This window comes from Phocoena phocoena, chromosome 10 (genome assembly GCF_963924675.1).
Source record: "Phocoena phocoena chromosome 10, mPhoPho1.1, whole genome shotgun sequence".
Taxonomy (NCBI): domain Eukaryota; kingdom Metazoa; phylum Chordata; class Mammalia; order Artiodactyla; family Phocoenidae; genus Phocoena; species Phocoena phocoena.
The window spans coordinates 7,197,499-7,204,677 of record NC_089228.1 but is presented as its reverse complement, the minus strand read 5'-3'; positions in this window follow the sequence as shown (position 1 = coordinate 7,204,677).

Genomic DNA, 7,179 nt, shown 5'->3' with positions numbered 1-7,179 from the left:
GCGCTTGGCCCGCCCGCCCGCTCTCGGGCTAGGGCTCGATTCGGGCTCAGCTGGCTCCCTCCGCCCGCCCGCGGCTCTGATGTCAGAGGAGGAGGAGCCTGCGGCGGAGGGACTAGGGACTGGGAGGTGAGGATCCGCTCCTGGGCTAGGGAAGGGGCGCTAGGGGCGCTGGGGGCGCTGGGGGCGGGGGTGGGCGGGGGAACCCCTTAGTTCAGGTTGGAGCCTCCGTTTGAGTCTTTCCATCCTTCGTCTCCCGGCAGGGTCCCCGTTTCACAGAAGGAACAACTGAGGCACAGAGAGATGAAGGGTTCAGAATCAGCAGTTGGTCAGAATTAGAGTCCAATTCGAACCCAAGTCTGTCTGATGGCGGAAGCTGGCCATTTTCACCCTGTCTCTTGGAGTTCCTTTCAGACCAGTTCCGTGACCTCCCTTAAGGTTGGACTCTGTCCCTCCTCCCCTGCCCCCCCACCTCCGCCCCGGGGAATTAGGCCCTGGGAAGAGCTTAGGAGACTGATGGGGGTGGAGGGATGGGGCCGTAGGGAAAGGACAAAGCAAGAGTAGGAGGCAGTGAAGAGAATTGAGGCAACCGTAGGGTGGGGGCCGCATTTGACAGGCGGGAAAACTAAAGCCCGAGGTCCCCCTCTGAGGCAGAGCTGATGCTCTACTTCCCTACACCTGCCGGGCAGAACAGGAGGGTGCCCTGAGAGCCTGGGGCGGGGAGGGACGGGGGAGGAGGGAGAGTTAAATCAGGATCCTGGAGGAAGTCGGCCAAAGAGGACCACGTGACTGGGCAGGCGCCAGTGACCGATGGCTCGGGGCCAGGTTGGGGAGGGAAAGCCCAAAAGTGCCCCGGGGAGGTAGGCAGGGGGCCAAGGGAACTGACTTACATCCTCTTGCGCGAGGCCTTCTTTGGGAAGGTGGCCCGGGGGGGCGGGGGGGGGCGGGGGCGGGGCAGCAACTCCCAGGAAGTAGTTGAAGTAGGGGTGGGGCTGGATGGAGTGAAGCCAGCCAGAGGAGGCTCTTTGCCGAGGACCCCAACTCCACCTCCATCATCACCCAGTGCTAGCCCTAACTCTTGAATTCCTGCATTTTCCAGGAAGATGGGGAAGGGACAATGCTTACCCCCAACTCAACTTCAACTGACTTTTCCCTCTCTTATCCTCAGGACTGTGTCTGAGTGTGGTCAGTTATTATGCCCATTTTACAGTGAGAAAGGAAGATGGCAGAGGTTCCTAAAAAGGATTTTTTTTTTTTTTGCGGTACGCGGGCCTCTCACTGTTGTGGCCTCTCCCGTTGGGGCGCACAGGCTCCGGACGCGCAGGCTCAGTGGCCATGGCTCACGTGCCCAGCCGCTCCGCTGCATGTGGGATCCTCCCGGACCGGGGCACGAACCCGTGTCCCCTGCATTGGCAGGCGGTCTCTCAACCACTGCCCCACCAGGGAAGCCCAAAGCTTTTTTTTTTAATATAAATTTATTTTATTTTATTTATTTATTTTTGGCTGTTTTGGGTCTTCGTTGCTGCGCGCGGGCTTTCTATAGTTATGGTGAGAGTAGGTTTGCGGGCATCAGTAGTTGTGGCACGTGGGCTCAGCACTTGTGGCTCGTGGGCTCCAGAGCGCAGGCTCAGTAGTTGTGGCGCACGGGCTTAGTTGCTCCATGGCATGTGGGATCTTCCCGGCCCAGGGCTCGAACCCATGTCTCCTGCATTGGCCGGTGGATTCTTAACCACTGCACCACCAGGGAAATCCCCCTAGAAAGGCTTCTGAGACTAACTTATCTGAGTCACACTCTGCCTTTCTGAGTCTCAGTTTCTTCATTGGGAATGTGAGAATATCGATGACTGACTCAGAATTCTCCTGAGAATTCTATGAGACTGATGTATGTGAAATGCCTTGAATACCATTGGAATTAAAAATTTGACAGCTAAAATTTACTTTTAGTGTAAACTGAGGCTCAGAGAAGGGACCTGGTTTGCCTGGGGATGGGGGCTAAGGGGCAATTTCCCTCCCCTAAATCTCCTTGCCATTGGTTAGATTCTTTCACTTGTCAAGTAATAGAATCCCAATCTAAGCCAGCTTCACCAAAGAGGAACCTATGGCTCACAGTAGCTGAGGCAAGATTGAAAGAGGAACACCATGGATCAGGGTTTGAGACTGGAACTGGAGATACAGTACTTGGAGCATTTGCTTTCTCTCATCTCTCCTTGTCTCGATTTTTCTTTACACTTCAGCTTCCTTTCCTCTGCAGAGTGATCTCCTCTACCTGGCAGGAAGCATGGTGTGAGGCAGCCCCAACTTTCCAACTGAACCCAGCAAAAGAGGAGCTACACCCAGTTTCATGTATCAGTCTCAGGGAGGGACTCCGATGGGCTCTGCTGGAATGACATGCCTATGCCTTTACCCCCAGAACTGTTGCCAGAGGAATAAGGTACTATACAGGGTAAGTGTACTGTCATGGGCAGCCACACCAAAGTCACAGGGGATGAAGATGGCTATCTTGCCCAAAGGAAATAGCAGTGCTGGGCAGGCACAGCTAACAAATCCATCCCAGCCGTGCTCCCATCAGTCAGAAAAAAAACGGCGTTAATATGTTTTGGTACATATTCTTCCAGACTTTTTTTGATGTGTATACATATACACACTTCCTCCTACAGCCCCCACTTCCAGTGAGCATATTTCAAGGTACTGAAGCAAAAAGTCAAGGAAAGTCAAATATATGAAAAAAAAAAAAAAAGGAAAGGAAATAATCCTGTTCTCTCTTTTGTTATTAAAAAATGACAAAACAAAACAAAAAAAACAAACAAACAAAAAAATGACAGGGCTTCCCTGGTGGCGCAGTGGTTGGGAGTCCGCCTGCCGATGCAGAGGACGTGGGTTCGTGCCCCGGTCTGGGAAGATCCCACATGCCACGGAGCGGCTGGGCCCGTGAGCCATGGCCGCTGGGCCTGCGCGTCGGGAGCCTGTGCTCCGCAACGGGAGAGGCCACGGCAGTGAGAGGCCCGCGTAACACAAAAAAAAAAAAAAAAAAATGACAAAACAACTCAGACATCTCCATCAATTCTTTTATTATTATTTATTTATTTGGCTGCACCAGGTCTTAGTTGAGGCATGTGGGATCTTTAGTTGCAGTGTGCAGGATCTTTAGTTGCGGCATGCAAACTCTTAGTTACAGCATGTGGGATCTAGTTCCCTGACCAGGGATCAAACCTGGGCCCCCTGCATTGGGAGCTCAGAGTCTTAGCCACTGGACCACCAGGGAAGTCCCTCCATCAATTCTTGAATCCAACAGAAAATTAGCCATTAGATGAGTGAATGATCTTTTAAGATTAGAGAAAAGTGGAAGAAATCACAAGGAAAAGATGGACAGGTTTCTTTACAACCATAAAAACATTCTTTTTTTTAATTGAAGTATAGTTGATTTACAATGTTGTGTTAATTTCGGCTGTACAGCAAAGTGATTCACCTATACATATATATATATATGTATATGTATATATACACATTCTTTTTTATATTCTTTTCCATTACGATTTATCATAGGATACTAAATATAATTCTCTGTGCTATACAGTAGGACCTTGAGTTTATCCATTCCATTTATAATAGCTTACATCTGCTAACCCCAGCCTCCATGCTATCCCTCCCCCAACCCCCTCCCTGTTGGCAACCACAAATCTGTCCTCTATGTCTGTGAGTCTGTTTCTGCTTCGTAGATAGGTTCATTTCATGTCATATTTTATCTTATTTATGTATGTATTTTTTGGCCATGCTGCTCGGCTTGCGGGATCTTAGTTCCCCGACCAAGGATCGAACCTGAGCCGTGGCAGTGAAAGTGCCAAGTCCTAACCACTGGACCACCAGGGTGTTCCTTCTGTCATATTTTAGATTCCACACGTAAGTGATACCATATGGTTATTTGTCTTTCTCTTTCTGACTTGGTTCACTTAGTATGATAATCTCTAGTTGCACCCATGTTGCTGCAAATGGCATTATTTCATTCTTTTTTATGGCTGAGTAGTATTCCATTGTATGTAGGTACCCCATTTTCTTTATCCAGTCATCTGTAGAAGGACATTTAGGTTGTTTCCATGTCTTGGCTATTGTGAATAGTGCTGCAGTGAACATAGGGGTGCGTGTAGCTTTTTGGATATGCTCAGGAGTGGGATTGCTGGATTATATGGTAGCTCTATTTTTAATTTTCTGAAGAACCTCCATTCTGTTCTCCATAGTGGCTGCACCAACTTACATTCCCACCAACAGTATAGGAGGGTTCCCTTTCCTCTACACCCTCTCCAGCATTTGTTATTTGTAGCGTTTTAATGATGGCCATTCTGACCAGTGTGGTGGTGCCTCATTGTAGTTTTGATTTGTATTTCTCTAATAATGATGTTGAGCATCTTTTCATGTGCCTATTAGCCATTTGTATTTCTTCTTTGGAGAAATGTCTATTTAGGTCTTCTGCTCATTTTTCCATTGGGTTGTTTGTTTTTTTGTTTTTGAGTTGTATGAGCTGTTTGTATATTTTGGAAATTAAGCCCTTGTCTGCTGCATCACAAATATAACAACATTCTTAACTTCTGTTTTTGGAAACAAAGCAAAAAAAGAAAAAAATAAAAACCCTACCTTATTCCAAAATCATAACTAACAGTAAAAGGCAAACTGCAGACTGGGGAAATGTTTTACAGACAATGGGTTAATATTTCCATTATGTAAATAACATAAAATTGGTAACAGACTAAAAACCCAATAAATGGTCAAAAGAGACAGATGAAACACAATGAACATGGAACATTCTCTACCTCACAAGTACAAACTAAAAGAAGCCATTTATACCCTCTCAAATATAAAGTTTAAAAAAACTGGTAACCCCAAAAGCTGGTGTTAGTGTGAGCAATGGATACTTCTACATTTCTGGTGAGAAAATGACTTGCTAAAAATCTTTCTTTTGGAAAGCAATTTGGCAGTATGCATCAAAGGCTTAAATAATGTCCAGGCCTGGGACTTCCCTGGTGGTGCAGTGGTTAAGAATCTGCCTGCCAATGTAGGGGACACGGGTTTGAGCCCCTGTCCAGGAGATCCCACATGCCTTGAAGCAACTAAGCCCATGCGCCACAGCTACTGAGCCTGTGCTCTAGAGACCACAAGCCACAACTGCTGAGCCTGCGCTCCACAACTACTGAAGCCTCCGCACCTAGAGCCCGTGCTCCACAACAAGAGAAGCCACCACAGTGAGAAGCCTGCACACCACAACGAAGAGTAGCCCCCGCTCGCCGCAACTAGAGAAAGCCTGCACGCAGCAATGAAGACCCAATGCAGCCAAGAATAAATAAATAAATAAATTTATTAAAAAAAGAAATAATGTCCAGGCCTTTTGACCCAGGAATTTCTCTTCTCGGAATGAATTTCAGGGAAATAATCCTAAATTAGGACAAATATATATGCGCCAAGATGTTTGAAGAAATATTTTTAAAAAACATAATATTTTTAAAAAACATAAAGTACATCTACCAGATGTAATATTTCACACCTCGTAAATTGGTGGTAATGCAACCTACTTAAAAACGGAAAAAATGCTTATAATGTTAAGCAGGTATGCAGTTTGATAACTTCAATGTAAAATGCAAACTACAAATTATTCCTAGCAGAGTGGAGAGAAACACCACAAATGTTAATGGTTAAAGAATTATCTGATTCATTTTTTTTCCCATTGATTAATTATTTATTTTTGGCTGTGTTGGGTCTTCATTGAAAAAGTGGGCTTTCTCTAGTTGCCTAGTTGCGGTGAGTAGGGGCTACTCTTTCTTGTGGTGCGTGGGCTTCTCATTGCGGTGGCTTCTCTTGTTGCAGAGCATGGGTTCTAGGCGTGCGGGCTTCAGTAGTAGTGGCTTACAGGTTCTAGAGCGCAGGCTCACTAGTTGTGGCTCATGGGCTTAGTTGCTCCACAGCATGTGGGATCTTTCCGGACCAGGGCTCGAACCCATCTCCCCTGCATTGGCAGGCGGTTTCTTAACCACTGTGCAACCAGGGAAGTCCCTCTGATTCAGTTTTGTTTCTTTCACTTCTCCATACATGTCTGTAGTCTCCAAACATTTTTTTGTTGAGTACTATTAACTTTACAATCAAAGTCACTTAAAAAAATTATGCCAAAAGATGGTGGGTGTGTACCAATTTGGTGTTCAGTTATTTAAATTGTATTTTAACAACAATAACAACAAAGAAATAGAATGGATTTAAATGTCAAATTCATCACACCTTTTCTCTCCCTGTTAATGAAACAGTGATAGTGCATTGAAAGATTTGGAGTCAGACAGATCTGGGTTCAAACTTCACCCCCACCCCTTACCAGCTGTGGGAACTTGGGCAAATCATTTAACAGCTCTGAGCCTCAGTTTCCTCATCTAGAGAATGACATAATCACACCAATAATCATACCTTCTTTGTAGGGTTATGTTGAGAATGAGACAACTTAGAAAATGCCTTTCACCCAGTAGGCTAGTTCCCTTGTTGTCACTTGGGTTCCTAGCACATACTTGGTACTTATTGAGTGGGTGCTCAGTAAGAAGTGAGACAGAAAAGAGTTTTTTTCTCCTTTTCTAGACATTAGCTGCCCTAGGACAGCACTTTCAATATTATTTCTCCTTCCATTCTTGAAGCCCCACAAGTTCTAGTCAAGCTCGAAATCAAGCTCAAAATTTGGGGTTTCCCCTCTTCTTCCACAGTACCTACCCCTACTTCCTCACCCTACCAGCAGCAGCCTATCTTAAGAGGCTCAGAGGTCCCTCTAATATTTACCAGATCTCACTAATTTCTCTTGGCTAACACAGGCATATTCTGGGGCAATGATTCTTTTTTATTAGAATTTCTATATTTTATTTATTGTATTTAAACAGCAGGTTCTTATTAGTCATCCATTTTATACATATTAGTGTATACATGTCAATCCCAATCTCCCAATTCATCCCACCACCACCACCCCTGCTGCTTTCCCCACTTGGTGTCCATACGTTTGTTCTCTACATCTGTGCCTCTGTTTCTGCCCTGCAAACCGGTTCATCTATACCATTTTTCTAGGCCCCACATATATGCGTTAATATACAATATTTGTTTTTCTCTTTCTGACTTACTTCACTCTGTATGACAGTCTCTAGATCCATCCACGTCTCTACAAATGACCAATTT